Source organism: Tachypleus tridentatus, chromosome 10, assembly GCF_004210375.1.
Source record: "Tachypleus tridentatus isolate NWPU-2018 chromosome 10, ASM421037v1, whole genome shotgun sequence".
In the NCBI taxonomy this organism is placed as follows: domain Eukaryota; kingdom Metazoa; phylum Arthropoda; class Merostomata; order Xiphosura; family Limulidae; genus Tachypleus; species Tachypleus tridentatus.
Window position 1 is genome coordinate 50,248,143 of NC_134834.1, and position 20,644 is coordinate 50,268,786.

A 20,644-nucleotide genomic window follows, 5' to 3' on the forward strand; every position below is an offset into this window, starting at 1 on the left:
TATGGTCACATCGCAGTTAACGTGAAACCGCTAATAAAGACGTTTGAGTTTAATAAATATGGTTCGTTATAAAAATGTTAAACATGGTGCATGCGCGTTACTTATTAAGTGGCATTATTTAGAAGATGACAGGTTGATAGAGGTGAGAAGAGGTGGTTATCATGGTCGTTCTATAGAAAACGGAAAATGGTTAGAACGTGACATTCCACAAAAAAACACTAGTTTGATGAAATTGTTTTGCCTCTTCAGAACAAGGTAAGTTATAAGTTTTTGGCAAGTTTGTCCATGCTTTTAAGTAGTTAAGATAATATTATGGAAAAGAAAATACAATAACATAAAGAAACGATCTGCTCATATTATATCTGTATCCTTATTTACTCAATTATAATAATATCGACCAGAGAATCAATATGAAATTGAATATAGTTTTATGTGCTATGAATATATGTAAATGAAGGAAATAACTGAAATGTGTATTTTGAGTGATTTCTACGTTATTCTTCTGGTTTTTCTCTAAACGTATTACAAATTTATAGCATTTAATATCCTTCGTAGCATATGACTCAACTCCAGGTGTCAGACCGGACTAATATTGTATTTCATTTCTCAAAATTGGTTCTCGATATAACTCTAATCCTGATATCAAACTGGATTAATATAAGATTTCTTCTCTTGAGTCCAGTTCTAAATGTAAATCGACTCCTGGTGTCAGATCTGATAAATACAGAAATTCTTGATGACGAGAAACCCAGTTGAAATAAAATGGATCTCAGAACGGCTGGTATGGATATTAACACTTTTATTGATAAACAGAGAACAACGTTTCGTCCTTCTTAGGTCATCTTCAGGTTAACCTAATTTAGGCTAAATTCGTCGAACGTGAAGAGTAAGTGGTCCGTGAAAATACTAATCCAACATGAAGAGTCAAAGCGTTAGAGATACTAATCCAACATGAAGAGTCAAAGCGTTAGAGATATTAATCCAACTCGGTAAGAAAAAACTAATTCATAGTGAACAAACAATGGTTTAAGAGAAGTATGCATATTGACCTCTTTGCTATGGTCAGACTAATAGTTTAGAAAATTTAGTTGTTAAACACCTACATGCTGCTTTTTATTATACTGAGTTAACAGACATTGGTTTTAATAGGTGTATTTACGTAACGAAGCACTTGATGCTTTTAGCTCATCCGCCATTTGTTTCAAAGTGAGCCTTTGCTAGGTTGGTATTGTAATGAGAACTACTTAAACCATGGCTTACAAGTCTGGGTAACACTAACCTCTGAGTTTTTATGTTTTACATCTTAAGCGTTGTAACTCAACTTTATAGGAAGGGGGTCAGCTCTTTCTGTCGTAAGTTTTAATTGTGGTATTGAAGCAAGAGCTGCCGCCTCCTGTCGTTGTCAGTTTCTCTCCAGCAACCCCTGCCGTTGGCACGGGGTACTAACAAGCTTTCTTTATAAGGACTTGTAATCCAGGTTTCATAAGGTAGGTCAATTCCAGTACATCTTAGCTTACCTCCACCCCCTGTGGTGACATGCCTTTGTAGAGTTTGTACCGCCGCCATACAGAGCTCACCAGGCCTCAAGCCTTCAGCTGTTACGATTTATCATAGCTATGGTTGTCCTACTGCAACACTGGTTAAGTAAAGCAAAGTGGATGTTTGTTTGGTGAGGGTGCTAACTACAAAGAGTTGGAAGTTACATTAGAAAAACGATGAAATTGCCGAGAAGATTTTAAGACGTAAACTTGTGTTTAGAAATATTAATTTCAATGACAAAAACTTTATGACTCTTTATAAAGTACAGCTTATACAATATTTATTTACAACACCTAATATGAAACATTTAGTCACATTAAATGTGTTCTTTATCAGTCGTTTTTCAGAAGGTTAAAAACATTTTAATGTTTAGGCTTGAAAGTCAATAAGTAAATCAGGAGTTATCTAGTATTATTTTTAATGCTTAGGATAAAACTTCCGTTTGAGGATCTCGACAGGTTTTGGTTCACTGTAGCTAGCGTACTGAAAATATGAATCCAAGGTTCTTGGTTCGCTTCCAGTTGATGCGAAAATGAGCCACGCACTCTGTGCTTGTAGCCCCCACTATAAGACTGAAAGTTTAGTCTCACTATTTGGTCAGATAAGAGTAACAAAAGAGCTGGCAGTGGGTAATAGAGACTTAATGGTCTTTCTCCTAGTGTACTATTAATAGTATAGTATGCGCATATAACCTTTCCTGTACTTTTATTGAAAACTAGTGATATTAACTTTCTATTCCGAATCGAAACGGATTTCGTTATAATAAAATTGTAGCGTATATTTCGTTCAACTTTCACGTAGTAGAGATTTTCACGCAAGTGTACACAAAGGACCACCAGCTAATTGCGGTTTATAATACTGAGTTGATAAGGCACACTAGTCTTCTTCTACCTAAAGCTCATTTAATAAAATATAAAATTTCAAAACTATTTAAACAGAACACTCTTGACATAGTGTCCTGTTTAAAATTCAAAATGACTTTATAGTAGGAGACTTTTGTAAGAAACTAAGATAATTTGCAATGCGAAGCTTTCGTGAGAAAATTCTAATACAACATATATAGATGTATGTGTGTGGCCCACCAGTACAGCGGTAAGTCTACGGATTTACAACGTTAAAATAAGGGTTTCGATTCTACTCGGTGGGCTACCAGGTAGCTCGATTTGGCTTTATTATAAGAAAAACACAAATAAATATATATATAGTTATATGTTTGGAACAAGTTTAAAGCAAGTTTTAAAGACCGTCGTGGCATATGATTTCATTATAACGTCTTAGGTAAATACTGCAGTATATATTTAATCAAAGCTTTCGAAAACCTAGATTTTCAACATCAAAGTGATTGATAAATCCATATTGTGATCGTTTTCAACATTCACCTTTGGTAAATAATCAACAACAAAGTCCAACAACTTTTAAACCTGTCGTGCTCGGAGGAAACGTTAGCACAATAAGCGTCGTTGCACATTTTGCTACAATGTTCCAGTGAATCATATTCAGTTTTCTCTTTAGTGCATCAGTTAGTTATCCAAAACTGGTGGTAAACTGGCACATTAAAGAAACGAGAAGTTTCTAATACCCAATTAAGTATGGTACGTGGTTGAATTTAGGTTCTAGTAATACGATGAAACTTTTGAGTTCATCGATATGTTGCATGTTATTAGATAAAATTTTTTCCGTTTCACATTTCTATGGATTATAAACTACCTTACTATAAAAATGAATAGGGTTAGTAAAGTCATAGTAGCCTTCGTTTCATTTGTTCTGACGCTTCAGAACAGTTATTCTCTAAGAGAAATCACAAACGACGAGGAAACTTTAACATCCTTTATTTTGGACAACTGAAACCCAAAATCACAGCAACTAACGATCTTCATGGTAATTTTGTTTGCTGGAGGTTCTCATTCTGAGCCATCAGAGTAAGGTCACGTGTTTTATTGCCCATATCTCAACTGTTCGCGCATACAACAACGACCTAGTTTGTGTTCTTTATTAACTATTCATTAAAGTTTCTTATTATTTTTGGCAGCTCCAAATGACTTGTCGTGAACTCGTATTGTTGAATCAACGCCGGGCGTGACCATGAGAGCCAGTCATGGCGCCACAACCATATCGCTTGTCTCATATTTTTTCACCCAATCACCAAGTAAAGAATTCGTATGGTCACCAGACTGATGTTTGAATTCCGTATTAGACCACCAGGATAGTTATAAATACAGAACGCAGCGCCAAGAAATACAATATTAGCAAATTTATGATTTGAGAAAAAGTATCAGTTGCTACTTAGCCAGGACATCCTTGTTCAGGTTATTATTCACTAGCGAAATAATGTGTTTATATAAGAATTCAAGGAACACCTTCGTATGCATAGTAAATGCTCACCTAGACCTAATTTATAACCCCCTATTGGTGGATGGCAGGTAGTATTTGTTTTGAGTACCCTTCCACGTCCCACCTAAGCGCTCTCTTATGTAAACATTAACCATGATACCACCGCCCTAGACCTTGTGCTGTATAATTTAATAATTTCTCCCGCCTAGTATGACTCTACAGCATTTCATTTTCATAAATTAAGAAATCCACACCTGATTTTCAGGGAGTCTGCAAACAACAACACATATTAATTTGGAAGTTGTAAGCTAGAGGGCTATTTTACAACTAATTTCATTATCTTAACTTACTATCAGATAGAGAAAATATCTGAAATACGTACTAAAACAAAAGAAAGTTAAAATGCCATTAAATATGGCGAATATGTTAACTCATGACTTAAAGCCTAAAAAAAATGGTATATATATATTGTTACGTACAGTTTCATTAAGGTTCGATTACTACAACATCGTTTCTGTTTGCAAGGTTTTCTCCATAAAAATCAGTTATCATGATTGCTTGTTTGAAACTATTTGGGATATTATTCATATAAAAGTGTATACAAATATGTATAATATTCAATCTTATTTCCAGTAATATTCTAGTTGGTGTTGAGTATAGTATTACTTACTGTATACTCACAAACAGGTTAAATGTATAGAAATGAGCATATCATATATATGTGTGTTTCATAAGTAAATTCTAAACAGAATGAAAAACAAGGTGCAGACTGTTAAATATAACTGTTAATTATTTGTGATAATTTCTAGTTAATCGGTTATTCTGTGACATTGTTTATTTTTTAATAAGTTTGACATTCCATTTATTGTGTATGTTACTTGATACTATTCGAAATTTTTAATGTTTATTGTTATTTGGTAATTGTTGCTTTAAGGACTATTCGCATTGTTTGGTATAGTATTGATTACATATAACACTTTAGTTGTTGCTCTTCAGTGGCATAGCGGTATGTCTGCGCTAGAAACCTTGTTTCGATAACCGTGGTGAGCAGAGCACAGGTAGCACATTGCTGTTTGCGTTGATTGTCAAAAACAATAAGTTCAGTTGTTGATGTTGCGTGAAAATATCAATTCTTTTTGGCACTGGTCTTGGTAGAATTGATTGTTTCAATTATTGTGATCCTTCTTATAATTTATGTTTCACAGCACCGATAATTTCAAATATCGTGATCTTTGTAAGAGACTATTTCAATTGGTTTTTCGTGTAGTCTGGTTATATTGATTATTTCAATCTTGTTCGAACATAAAGATACACGTGAATAGAAAAATCAAGAACTCTTACGTCATACATTTCAAATGTATAATACCACAATATCACTTAACATATGCAAATTGTAACATCTTATGGTCCTTATTACAATGTATTCAATATGACTGGATAGTCGACGTGAGAGATCTAGAATTTTTTTATTTTCTGTTTCAGTACAATATCAGTAAACTTTTAAATTCTGAATGTGAAATCTGATGTGATCTTTTTTAGCCTGCTTAAAATATAGAACTACAATTTCCTCTTCAAACTTTAAGAGGCATCCCACGAAACCATAATAACATTTACTTACACAATCCAAATGATTATGGTCTTATTTTGTATACCGTATCACAGGTAATTATGTGAGATATAAAGAAAGATGTCCTGATTCATTTTGCGAACCAACCCCAGTAACTGTTAACAAGAAATCGCTAGTTAATGCACAATTTATAAAGAGTTTATTCGTACTGAAACCTGAAGCGGGGCTCATGAAATTTGATGAATCATATGGGATAAATTGATGTCCATTTCCCTGTTTTGACTACCATGCAGTATTATTCATCCATTTTCTTTTGTCTTTCGTTAGATAAGTATTCTTGGAACCTTCAAAATCTTTGCATTAAAGCTTTCATGAATAAATGGTCTATATCAGACAGATTCATTTTTTATAAGAACAATGAAACTATACTTACTGAACTATTACATGGAATGTGCTAGATGATATCATTCTGCTGTGTAATAATGACTTCCAGCAATTTATCTTATATCACAAACTTGTATTGGAAATGCATGTTTATCATGATACATTAAGTATCACATTATTTCTGTATTAGGTAGAAATAGATGCGTAATTTTTTCATCTGATCACCTATATCTCAATAAATTATCTATCAATTTTAATACATTTGTTAGCGTAAGAGAGGGTGAACCCTACTAGTTTGCCAGTTACCTCACTTAGGCTTAAATGAAATGAGAAAAAAAAAATTTGTAATTTGAACGAAAGGTCACCTACCCATTGTATATGTTCCACAAAAACTGGTGGATACTTTTTACGGTCTAAATTCATAATTCATTCTTCATTATATTAAAGTCATAATTTAACCTTATCTGAATTATAACTACATTTCATTGGTTTCTAGCTATGACTCCTTTAATTATGGTCTACGGAACCTGAAGCGTCATGCTCTATAATTGGCTTTCATAATACAAATACCATCTTCAACTCAGGAACTTTACGTACACGTTTCTTTTCCGTAGGTTCTGGCAAATTCACAACTGTTTATAGACTCTAATTTCGTCTTTCAAGTACTTTGTTCTTAGGCATGATTTGAATTTCGCGCAAAGCCACACGAGGACTATCTGCGCTAGGCACCTCAAATTTAGCACTGAAATACTAGAGGGAAGGCAGCTGGTCATCACCACTCACATAACTCTTTTACTAACGAACAGTGGGATTGACTGTTAATTAAAGAACGAGAAGTACGAGATTTTTAGTTGGACGACTACAGCATTGATTTCAGTACAAACTATAAGCTGACATAGTAGTGTTTCTGAAGAAGATTGGGACGTTGATTTCGACTATCTATGCTTCGTACGAATAGCCGCTTTTTTTAAGAGATATTGAAGCGTTTATTCATTTTTATATATTCAGTAAGAACTGTACCGTGTTGTGTAGAGTATCACACTTACCGAGAATGTTTAGAATGTTTGTTCATCACTTATATCAGTTATATATTTAATTAACCGAGAAGGTCTGAAATATTAATTCATTGTTCTATTTTAAGTATAAACCACATCGAGCTAACCGAGAATGTGTAAGATAGTAATTCGCCATTCTGTGTTTAGAGTATGAACCACTTGAACTTAATCATGAAAAGGTTATAGCGGTAATATTCTTGGTTTGAGCGAGATCTTGCTTATCTACATGGTTTGGAATAGTGATTTCCAACTGTGTATTCTGCATATGAGCTACACCACGCTAATCTTGAAAGTTTAAATTATAAAGTTTGGAAGTTTGGATTCATCAACAGTATGAACTGTAAAAGTAAGTTATATGTACAACTGTTGGTAGAGATACGGCTAGACACGGGCTGATCTCTTGTAGACATTTATAAGTCAATCTACTTTCGCACAACTCAGAAAAAGATGGTTTATTTGACTGCGGATGACAGAAAATCGTAGCTTTATACATAAATAGAACTTCTGAAACCTTGAATAATAAGTTTATACAGCATAAATATCAGGTTATAAACTGACAGAAAGCAATAGTTTTGTGTACAAAGGAAAACTTGGACTGCTCTGAATAACAAAGAGATGTAAGTTTGAATGAAGTGGAAAACTTGGACTGCTCTGAATAACAAATAGATGTAAGTTTGAATGAAGTGGAAAACTTGGACTGCTCTGAATAACAAAGAGATGTAAGTTTGAATGAAGTGGAAAACTTGGACTGCTCTGAATAACAAAGAGATGTAAGTTTGAATGAAGTGGAAAACTTGGACTGCTCTGAATAACAAAGAGATGTAAGTTTGAATGAAGTGGAAAACTTGGACTGCTCTGAATAACAAAGAGATGTAAGTTTGAATGAAGTGGAAAACTTGGACTGCTCTGAATAACAAAGAGATGTAAGTTTGAATGAAGTGGAAAACTTGGACTGCTCTGAATAACAAAGAGATGTAAGTTTGAATGAAGTGGAAAACTTGGACTGCTCTGAATAACAAAGAGATGTAAGTTTGAATGAAGTGGAAAACTTGGACTGCTCTGAATAACAAAGAGATGTAAGTTTGAATGAAGTGGAAAACTTGGACTGCTCTGAATAACAAAGAGATGTAAGTTTGAATGAAGTGGAAAACTTGGACTGCTCTGAATAACAAAGAGATGTAAGTTTGAATGAAGTGGAAAACTTGGACTGCTCTGAATAACAAAGAGATGTAAGTTTGAATGAAGTGGAAAACTTGGACTGCTCTGAATAACAAAGAGATGTAAGTTTGAATGAAGTGGAAAACTTGGACTGCTCTGAATAACAAAGAGATGTAAGTTTGAATGAAGTGGAAAACTTGGACTGCTCTGAATAACAAAGAGATGTAAGTTTGAATGAAGTGGAAAACTTGGACTGCTCTGAATAACAAAGAGATGTAAGTTTGAATGAAGTGGAAAACTTGGACTGCTCTGAATAACAAAGAGATGTAAGTTTGAATGAAGTGGAAAACTTGGACTGCTCTGAATAACAAAGAGATGTAAGTTTGAATGAAGTGGAAAACTTGGACTGCTCTGAATAACAAAGAGATGTAAGTTTGAATGAAGTGGAAAACTTGGACTGCTCTGAATAACAAAGAGATGTAAGTTTGAATGAAGTGGAAAACTTGGACTGCTCTGAAGAACAAAGAGATGTAAGTTTGAATGAAGTGGAAAACTTGGACTGCTCTGAAGAACAAAGAGATGTAAGTTTGAATGAAGTGGAAAACTTGGACTGCTCTGAATAACAAAGAGATGTAAGTTTGAATGAAGTGGAAAACTTGGACTGCTCTGAATAACAAAGAGATGTAAGTTTGAATGAAGTGGAAAACTTGGACTGCTCTGAATAACAAAGAGATGTAAGTTTGAATGAAGTGGAAAACTTGGACTGCTCTGAATAACAAAGAGATGTAAGTTTGAATGAAGTGGAAAACTTGGACTGCTCTGAATAACAAAGAGATGTAAGTTTGAATGAAGTGGAAAACTTGGACTGCTCTGAAGAACAAAGAGATGTAAGTTTGAATGAAGTGGAAAACTTGGATGAGATGTAAGTTTGGAAAACTTGGACTGCTCTGAATAACAAAGAGATGTAAGTTTGAATGAAGTGGAAAACTTGGACTGCTCTGAATAACAAAGAGATGTAAGTTTTGAATGAAGTGGAAAACTTGGACTGCTCTGAAGAACAAAGAGATGTAAGTTTGAATGAAGTGGAAAACTTGGACTGCTCTGTAACAAAGAGATGTAGTTTTTAATGTAAAGGGTACTCTGAAGGGTAGAAATTAAACCGGAGGAAAGATAAACGTACTTATAGAAACAAATGCTTAATATGCCCAGGAAAACAAGAGCTATACTTAAGGACATCGACAGATAGAGTTTTCCCCAAAGCATGCCATATTGCTTTCTGTTATTATTATTATATATCCTTTTAAATGATTGTATTACGCTGTTATATTTCAAAGTGTGAAGAAGTGTTTGTTGTGAGTTTTCTCCTAATTAATGTGCTGCTTAAAAATATTGATTTTCAACTTTGATCTTGATGAGTTCGTTTAATTCTCGGTTTGTTTGTTTGTTTGTTTTTGAATTTCGCGCAAAGCTACATGAGGGCTATCTGTGCTAGTCGTCCCTAATTTAGCAGTGTAAGACTGGAGGGAAGGCAGCTACTCATCATCATCCACCGCCAACTCTTGGACTACTCTTTTACTAATGAATAGTGGGATTGACCGTCACTTTATAACGCCCCCACGACTGAAAGGGCGAGCATGTTTGGTACGACGGGGAGTCGAACGCCTTAACACACCTGGCCATGCTGCGCCATTAATTCTCTCAGTTAATTGTACGAAAACATTTATAGACAATACAGAAAATAAATAACTCTACTTACAGCCTCTTAAATAACGAATAACCACCGTAACTATACACTCATATTTGCTATTTTAATCTACAGAAATGTTTGACCATCCTGCTGTTTAAACAGTAATGGGGGATCACATGTAGGGCAGCTCTTTCTTTCGACCCTTACTAAGAATGCATGGTTTTTTTAAAAGCTTTACCTATATTGTAAGAATTTATGTTTGTTTCACAACAATTATAATACTCTGTGTTTTGCCATTCAATCCGTTTGCACGCTTAATGTTTGCATGACTCGAAAAAAACTTGCTAGCGTGTTTATGTGTCAAGAATACAGTAGCTTCGATAAAGTATACAATAAACTACATGAAAAATTCTTCTGTGAAAACAAATATTTAAAAAGCCGTCGTTTTGATGTATCCCGGTGTTTCATAAAATATTTTGATTATGTCAGAGAGGTCAAGTTATGCAAATTACCATATTCCGTGTTCACACACTCTTTATAAAAATATCTACACGTCTCTTCTTGCTATATATTTACTTGCATAATATTATCGTTATTAGAAATAATTTATTGTAATAAAATATAAACGAGAAAAAAACAGTTTATTTTAAATAAAACCATTTGGAATTTCTATGTATTATTTGGAGAAAGTCATTAAAAAAACACACAAAATAATTGTGTTATTATTGTGTCATATACTTTGGAACTAATCAGAGATCAGACATTTTTGTTTACATGATATATTTTTATATGGTCCAGCATGGCCAGGTGGTTAAGACACTCGACTCCTAATCTGAGAGTCACGGGTTCGAATTCCCGTCATACCAAAGATGCTCGTCCTTTTATCCGTGGAAGCGTTATAATTTTACGGTCAATCCCACTATTAGTTTGTTAAAGAGCACCCCAAGAGTTGGCGGTGATGACTAGCTGTCTTCCTTCTAGTCTTACACTGCTAAATTGGGGAACACTAGCGCAGATAGCCCTCTTGTAGCTTTGCGCGAAATTAAAAAGAAACAAATATATTTATAACCCAATATTAATAAACTATATGTTATATTATATGTATTAAGAACATAAAGGAAAGTTGTGTTTTTTTTATTATATGCCTTGCAATAAAGAAAGAAGAAGGTTTTACATTGTTTTGCAATTAAACTCAAAGAAATTGTGTGTTATATCACATGTCTTACAATCAAGCACAAAAATAAGGAGTTTATTATCGATATTGCAATTACACTTTGATAATTGTTTTTTTGCCTGGCCCACTTTGATCAGAAGAACTGTATTAATTAATTAAGTTATCTGTTTCATAGTTTCATAAAATTATATAACTATACTTATATATTTCAAAATCGAACACACTTTTAATTTTTGAACTTTTGTTAAAGATTTTAAAAAATGCATGTGGGCTTATTAAGCCTTATAATATATAAATGTAAAAAAAAGTTTTGAAAAGTTGTTGGTTTTCCCAAATCTAAGAAGAGGTTTTGGTCAATGGATTTTTAAAGATCTTGGCTTTTACTGAACTAAATAGTTGAAAAAAAAAACATTCAAAATAATGATCTAAACTCAAATGCTTGGAGTTTTTTGTTTTTGTTATTGAAATTGAGCTCCATATAAAACTTTTGAAGCTTCATAATTGCAATGGATTCATTATTGACGTGAATATAATCACCAGAATTCAAGGATCAATGAAAATAAGATGATTTTGAAAATCCCCAGGATTAACTGAATTAGCTTCACCTGCAAATTGGCAAGAATCGTAAATAAGAAGTCAACACAGGTTCTACAAAGCTGTTTTACGTTGTGTTTATTTGCAGATCGTTTACTAGTTCTTTTTAAACACGAAGAATAACAGTACAGTATTCATCGTGATGACGAGAAACACACTTGAAGTAAAACCTTATCTTATAAGGTTGGAATGGGTATTAAAACTATTACCAAAATAAAGCAGAGAATAACGTTTCGATCTTCTTCGGTCATCTTCAGGTTAATACCCATACCAGCCGTCCTGAGATACGTCAGTACTGTGTTCATGTTATGCGTATTACAATGAAACACGTATAATAGTTTTATCTTGTAGATGTTGTATGTTTAATTTCCAAACTCAGAGAAAAGCTGCATTTGATGCGAAGTTTAATTAATAAATGCAAATGAATGCTTATATTTTTTGCAACTGAATGTTTCGTAATTGGCGGTAAAAAGAAAGATGTTCTGTGTATATTACAAACATCGTGGATAATTTTATTGTTATGTATTAACTATATATCTTTGGGGAATACCGAGAGAAGAGGTCTACAGTTATTGATTACTAGAGAATAGAGAATATAAAAATTGTCATTTGTTTTATAGGAATTAATAAAAACTTTCTCGGTAATGACAGAATGATAGTTTAGCTCGTTTTACGTGGTTTGAAATACTAGTTAAAGACAGAGTTGATATCAATTGCCAAGAAACAATAATTATTTACATAAGGAGTAAAGAAAAAAAAGCTCGAAATACTAAAAAACTAGTGTGTTTTGAATCTGAAAAGTTTGTTTTTTCAACAGAATCAGTGATATTTGCGTATAATCTTCTACGAATAACACCTGCACTGAGTTTTCAGACAGAAAACATTCCAAACTCTGTTTCTGGGACAAAATGTTACTGATACTCTTCTTACATGTTACTTGATGTTGATCGAAATGTCGTCCATTCCAAAACTTACCAAGATGCCATCCACGGACGATTCTTCGCGTTGTGTCTGGATGTCGCGTGTTAAGGCGTGCGACTCGTAATCTGTGGGTCGCGGGTTCGCATCCCCTTCGCGCCAAACATGCTCGCCCTTTCAGCCGTGAGGACGTTATAATGTTACGATAAATCCCACTATTCGTTGGTAAAAGAGTAGCCCAAGAGTTGGCGGTGGGTGGTGATGACTAGCTGCCTTCCCTCTAGTCTTACACTGTTAAATCAGAGACGGCTAGCACAGATAGCCCTTGAGTAGCTTTGTGCAAAATTCAAGAAACAAACAAACGTGTCTGGATGTCATTTAAATTTAAGTTCCTTACTCTCTTTTGGAAATGATTCAATACGATGTAAGTGTATAGGATATTTTAATATAATATATCCTTCTCTGTTTCACAACGACTCAACGTTATGAGGATTCTTGACATTTTTAAAATCAGATTTCCAACGTTTTCTTTTTAAAGCCTAAGATGAATAGTGTGGTTTTACAAGAATGGACGCGATAAACCAAACAATACTTAATAATTGTTAGGAAGAAAAGAATAAATTGATTAAACGAAGATCACAACTCAGCAAACAAAACACTTTAACAAAAGAAGAAAGAGAAAAGAATAGCACAACAAAAACCAATATTAAGAACGAATAAAAAATAGCGGAATAAAATACACGTTAACTGAAGAAAATTTAAAGCAGATGAAAACCTACACCAAGGAAAAACAATTCATATTGTAAAAAAACTTATATTAATAAAACAGAGCCCATATTTTATTAAGTTTTTCACAAGTGCAACGTTACTCACATGACAAGCATGTAATCCATATTAGTAAAAGATACTCCATACTGTAAACACAAAATTTATACCTGTGAAAGAGACATATTTACAGAATAGAAGTGAGGTTAGTGAGGGCCTACAATGTTGGTATAAAAGTTGTATTAGTAGAAGAGATTCAACATTAAAAATTTAATTAATTCGTACGCAGAAGCAGACATAGGTGCAATAAAGCTTGAAATAGAGCAAGAATATACACAGTGGCATAGAAGAGACATACAATATTTCATGCTATCAAAAAACAACAACGTATATATGTGGGAAAACAACAAGTTACAAAAATAAAATGATAAAAGTGTACACAAAAGGAGGAAATTCAGAAATTCTTTGCAGTTGCAATACAGTAAGTATAATAGAAAAGAAAGCGTATATATTATATATTGAAATTTCCTAGAGTATCAATAAAAATAAATCGTATTCGTGGGAATAACAATAGATTACAGAAAATAAAAATATAACATTAAAGTATACAAAAAAAATGATGAAATTCAAAAATCTTCTGAAGTTTCAGAATAGTAAATATAATAAGAACGAAAGGATTTACACTAACGGAAAAGAGGTCATAGTAGTCAGTGCGAAAGGTCAGGAACTGAGAGACTGGATGTTGAAATGTTTATAGAATTCTTATGTTCAGCTTATGTGAAAATTTATTAACAATTTTATTTGCTAATAGCTAAATTTATTCGCTGAATATAAATGCTCAAGTGCAAAGTCAGTGAAACTCCCACTTCGCTGAATGAACAATAAATTCTAAATTAACAACTACGTCGAGATGTTAAGCATCCGCGAATCATTGCATAATTCAGGAGCTTAGGCTATTTAGTTACAAAAAAACCAACTATAAAAAACATGCTTTCAGCTTAGGTTTTAACAAGATATACAATTAATGTAGAAAAATTCAACATAAGGTGATTAGATAAGCTTAAGACAGCAACTGAATTAAATGTTATGACTCAAGTGCATTATAAATCGCATGTAAAAACGGACGTACTGTAAGATAATAGTTGTTATAGAACGTGAGGATAGCCTGCTGAGATCCAGGTAACGAATATTCTCAGCAAAGTAGCTACAGGAGGTCGAACACGATCCTTATGATTCCAAACTTCAGGTTTCGTATCCTCTTGAAGTGTCAGCACCAATTAGATTTCATTGTATGGAATTTTAATTGACGATCGAGTATTTAGTAGATAGAAATACAACCCAACAGCATAGGACTAAAAAAATAAAAGATTACATACTATAAATTTGTTGTGTTAAAAAAACAACAAAGTAACTGTCGCCTAACTTTGAGAATTATGATAATGTTCAATCTTTAACAAATGTTAAAAGTCGTAGAACCTAAATAACTATTAACTGTGTAGTCCGTAACTTTTATACAGACTTTAACCAAGTAATAATGTAATACCTTTTGTTTCTAGTTATTTAAGTGTACGCACCAATATATGTATATAGTTTAGCAGCCCAGGTCTTAGCTATTCTTTAAATAACTGTAAACGAAGTAAACGTGGAACTTACTTTAAATTTTGTATTATGCTCAACGTAAACCACAGTAAAAAAAAAAATTGAAGGTTAGTCTTTTAATAACTAAGTTTATAAACAAGTTAACTAAAACAAATCACAAAGACCTGTAACTCACTTGAAAGTTGTCATAATTTACATAGCTACGTCAATAATTCCATTAGCACAAATTACATAGATTACTAATCGACTCATAGTCTATTTCTGACAACAAACACAAACAGGCAGTTAATATAATTCGCGTATTTCTTAGCCTCTTGATAACTATAAAGCAGTTAAGCTGAAAAAAAATTACTAAATAGTTTAGACATAGAATGAGTTTATCATGCTACACATTATTGTATACAGATAGTGTTTGTATTTTTTTGTCAAAAATGCACAAAGTCGTTTAAGCTTTTTAATTGACAGAAAATTACATTTTTTTTATTAAAATGTATCAAAACTTTTAGACGTGTTTCAATATGCTAATGTACAGTTGCACAGTTACCGAAAATTAAAGGGATTGTTACTTCTTATTTACCTTCGCTGTAATTATCAAAATAGTTAATATACAGTTAGTATTTACTGAAATTTAGGCACTTCATAATTATACTGAAATCCTTAGCGAATCCTCAAAATTATAATAGTATTATACAATAGAAATCATTGAACCACCTATTTATTTTTTATGTGTGAGTCTTCAGTAGCGAACCTTTAGAGAGTATAAAATATGACTTTGTTTTTTACTGCACGCAAACCAGAGAAAAGAATGACATGACGCGACTTTAGATCTCTTCGTGAATGACACTTTCTGTTTATACCTTAACTTAAGTGCTTTTACTTTATTTTTATTATTTTACAATTTCAAGTGAAAGAACCGAACTAAGATTATAAGCGGAACACGCAAAGAGTGAGAGATTTTGTTTTTTTTAACGAGGATAATAAGTTTTGTTTTTGAATTTCGCGAAAAGCTACTGAGGGCTATCTGTGCTAGCCGTCCTTAATTTAGCAGTGTAAGACTAGAGGGACGGCAGCTAGTCGTCACCACCCACCGCCAACTCTTGGGCTACTCTTTTACCAAAGAATAATGGAATTGACTGTCACATTATAACGCCCCTATGGCTTAAAGGACGAGCATGTTTGGTGTGAAGGGGATTCGAACCCGCGACCCTCAGATTACGACTTGAACTCCTTAACCCTCCTGGCCATGCCGAGCCCGAGGATAATAAAACAAGTGTAAAAGTTATAGTTTTGTAAGTTTCAGATTAGTTAATATTTGATTTATTAAATTCTAAAATCCGATGTTAATCTGACCATATGTATTTAGATTATTGTAAGTTCAATTTAAACTCCTTCAATTTCTCTACTGATTTTTCTGGCACGTGTGTCATCGGAAGGTACTTGATACCAAGAACCTTCAAATTTTTCTCTACATGAAATAAAAAAAAAATGTTAATGTATTCATTGATTTTAAAATGGCTTCTAACCCATTCGATTGCCAATAGAATAACTATGGGAAAGTTCTTAAACACTGTGTTTTCATTTCCATGTTCTATAGATGTTGTTAGTACTATACACAGTAAATTGGTTATGATTACTTATTTTATTTTGTGACCATCAGCAGGCACTTACTCAAGATGTACATCATAAAATGACATTAGTATCTATAGAAGTTATGATAAAACACGTGTATATTCATGGCACGCATGAAAGAAATATATCATTCAGTCGAGAATAACATTTTATGATGTCAGTTTGCATTAATATAACTTACAACGGATTCTAGAGAACACTTAAAGATTCTACCTTACTAAGAGGTACAATATTCGCCTGGTTGAGTGCACTTAAACACATTATAACCATCAAAAGGAAAAACAAATGAAAACGGTAGACGTTCTACTTAAAACCGAACCTACACTGGATTGATTCTCTGTTCTCATTTTCGCGCTTCAAGTTATTTTTAAAATCCTAATCCTGTTTTTACAAATTATTTATTACTATTTGTCATATATTCTATTAAACTTGTATTTATTTCAAAGTTATTCAGGTTATCTGTTGCTTCTCTAATTACGAAATACCGGTTATACGGTAGCAGCATCCTACCATCCACCATCCATACTAATAAGGTACTGAATGTCACTTTCATAACTGCTTCAAAAGTAAGCAGTATGAAAAACTAGACCGTTTTCTGTAACTTAGAGTCAATAGTAAAACAATAGCGGAAATATGTGATACAAACTAAGACCCTTACTTTCAAAACTTATCAGGACTTTAAAAATATATAATGCTGTGAAAAATGTATCAGTATTATTTATCATCATAGAATTGTGTAATAGTTTAACCAACATTTGATAATGGACCATTGTATCCAAATAAATTTTCTAACATTATTCATCGAATAAAAGAAGCTGACAAAATGAAATAAACGGTTAGTATTACTAAGCGTTTCGAAATGGAACAATTCATTCAAGTAAACTGTTAATACAGCTTAAAATAAAAAAAATGGACCATTGTATACATAAAGGTTAATAATTCTTAGCCAACATGAAAGAACTGGCTCCTACAAATAAAATAATAATTTATTATTTGTACTCTATAGATGAAAATGGAATATAATGTAATAGACAATAATAATGAGGTATGAAATAGGGTCGAGTGTAGACAAGTGATTAGAGTAACCAAACTGTGAAACCGAGAAGTTATTGTTCGCGTCTTTGGAGGAGTGAGAGTGCGTTATAAGAGTGAGGGTCAAATCTCACTATTCGGTTAGTCAGAATTAGCGCAAGAATTGCGGTGGATGTTGTTGAATAAGTACCTTTATCTGATATATCAAGTTGAACTTAGAAATGGCTATATTTAACATTACTCAAAAATTCTAAAACAAATGAACGGGAAACAATATATATATATATATATATATAAGAGGTTGAAATAGAAGGAGAAAATGTTAATTCAGTTTTCACAATTTTACTACTAAATGTTATCAAATATATTTAAAACGCATATCGCTGTATAAAGCCAAAATAAAATGATGACACATGGAGATCTATGAGCGCTTTATCCGAGGGTTCGTGGTTCGCACCCCGTTACTATAAAAAAAGAAAATAAATCAATCTTGTCACTTTTGAAGTGTTGTAACAGAGGCAACCATATCCCAGTATTCACTCTGATAAGGGTGGCTTAAGAGTTGGCAGTAGGTGGTGTTAGTTAGCTACTGTCCTTTAAGTTTATCACTTCAGAAATAGGGACAGCTAGCGCAGATAACCCTTGAATAAGAAAGAACAGCAGAACTGGTATAAAGCAGAAGGAAATGAAAAAAAAAATTAAGAAGTTAAACTCAGAGATGAAATACAATTAGAAAAACAAAAAAAAAATGTAATAAAGTAATACTGACAATTATACAGATGTAGAAACATAATTACAATTGTGAAAAGGAAATGGTGGAAGTATTGTGAATTGTTCCAAAACAAAACGCAATTTATAAAAAGAAAGATAATAAATGAAAGTGAGGCTGATTCAAAAATCAAGACGATTTAACGCCAACTTAATGAAACGTTACAAAAGATTATAGCTTGTTTTATCGTTTCTTGGCAACTTTATATACGTGAAAAAGTGATGGAAAACAGCTAAATATTAAAAACAAAAAGAAAAAGTTGGGAACCGTTTAAAGAAGAAAAGAAAGCCAAAAGTAAAGAGTCTTTGGAACAACATGTGTTAGTTAATCAAAATTTTATTTCGTAAAAATGCAGTAAGGAAACAAAAAATATGTTAATAATTTCTCTTGCACTCAACTGGAAGGGGGCTGGGCTCATTTAGGAAAGAAAATAAGGCTTTCCTAAAATTATGGCTCCGCCTATGCAAGTTAAACAGATAGTGGGGCTGGGACTAGATCTTGGACTCTCAAACATAATTACAGTTAATAAGCAATGTAATTATGACAGAAAAGGAATGAGGTACTCTCCTCCCCAGGTGTGTTTTGAGCCTTGAACCAACCATCGAGTTTTCCTTCTCCATGCGTGGGAAAGACGAAAGCTTCTGTTAGGTAAAAATCACGCCAAGCCTTAGGCATGAAAAAAAACAGTCTGGGTGCTGTTTCATTACACTTCTTTCTGGAATTCTTTTAGGTGAAACTCGTTATATTTTAACCAATACTGAAGATTTCTACACTATCTGTTTCCACTTTTTTTAACTTCCAACAGATGCTAAGTAATAAAAAAACTAGTTTTTTTCCTCTCCTAGAGTATTAGACATATCTTGGGTGTTACGTTATCTGTATTGTAAGACTTGTGGATGGGAAAATTATCCTATAACAGTAATCACGGCCTGAACAAAATAAATACAATTACCGTACTAACACTACTTAATCAAATCCATTTCAAAAAATATTAACAAATGGAGCAAAGACAGAATAAAAGAGAAGATCATATAAGATGAAAAACCAGGTTAGCCATCCAGGCTCATAAGTTGAAAAACCAGGTTAGCCATCCAGGCTCATAACTATAGTATATCTTTAAAAAAATTGCTAAAATCTTAATATATTAATTATTCATAACAAGCAGTTTGTAACTTCAAAATTATCGTACTCAAGGCTTTGAGTTATGTCATAAAACACTATAGAGGCATTACATTAAAACCCACAATAAACATTAACATTAGAAGTATACGTCCAATAGATGAAAATATTAACCCTAAAGAATCGCACATTACACCAAGAAACACAACACTCTAAAGGTATACGTAGAACATATAAACATTAAATCTAGAGAATCATATGTTACTTCAAGAAATTTTTCACTCTAGATATATGCATGTAAAACATGAATATTAGCTCTAGAGAATCACACATTACATTAAGAAATATGACACTCAAGAGGTATACATCCAACACATAAATATTAACTCAAAAAATCACTGTCTTACAAAACAGTAAGTTACGTCACACAACAAATCATAACCTTAGAAAACAATCCAATACATCAGATAAGAAACACATAATGTAATAGCACGACACATTATGTCGGAAAAAAAAACACAAACACATAACTCTGCAGAACAATACACAGATAATAGTCACATAATCCGTAGGATAACAGACATATAGCACAAGACAACAATACATTACCTCATATAACAAATGCATAACAATATAGAATAATACATTACATAGGACACAAAACGTATAGCACTATCCAACAATATGTTACATCATAAAATAATAAATGTAACCATATACATATAAAACATATAGGACAACAGAATACGTAGTAAACATGTAATTACAGCGAGTCTTAATTACATTGGAAAATACGAATATCATGGCACACTAATATTTAACTAAAAGTCACTTATTAAACCATTTAACAAAACACATATTCTATCAGAATTTATAATATTGTCTTAACAAAACCATACATTAAATCAGGTAGCAGTAATATCAGTTATTATCACCTTTAGAAGCTTCAGATTCTATTAAAAATTATAACGTTATTTTTTGGGAAATAAAAATATCATTTTAAGTAGAATTGCATTGCATGAAACAATAATAGATCATTAATAAGATATACAGAGGGTTGAGCACGTTTTACCAAAACGATTTTCAATGTGTAAATCAATAAGTCACTTCACAAACAAAGCCATTATAAAGGCACCGGAACTAAATATGATAATTTTTAGATTTTCTTAGTGTCACGTCATCTAAAACTGGTCACTTTTCGGAAGGCAAAACATTCATACACAAAGATCATCAAGGTGTATTCATATGACGAACTTAAAATTTGGAAAATACCAGTATTCTTGGTAGTTAAAAATTATAGAAAGAAAAAATATATACATCAACG

At 32.7% G+C, this 20,644-nt stretch overlaps 1 protein-coding gene and 1 long non-coding RNA gene across 3 annotated transcripts in view; one reads left to right on the top strand and one right to left on the bottom strand.

The window, feature by feature from the left end:
- LOC143229250 (uncharacterized) overlaps positions 1–20,644 on the bottom strand; it is a 52,967-nt gene that overhangs the window by 27,853 nt on the left and 4,470 nt on the right. The window lies entirely within an intron of this gene.
- The window catches only part of LOC143229248 (POU domain, class 3, transcription factor 4-like), a 299,882-nt gene continuing 280,599 nt past the window's right edge, over positions 1,362–20,644 (top strand). For both annotated transcript variants that reach the window (XR_013015764.1, XR_013015762.1), the window contains exon 1: positions 1,362–1,487. The gene's annotated coding sequence lies outside the window, so the exon portion shown is untranslated. The remainder of the gene's footprint in view (positions 1,488–20,644) is intronic.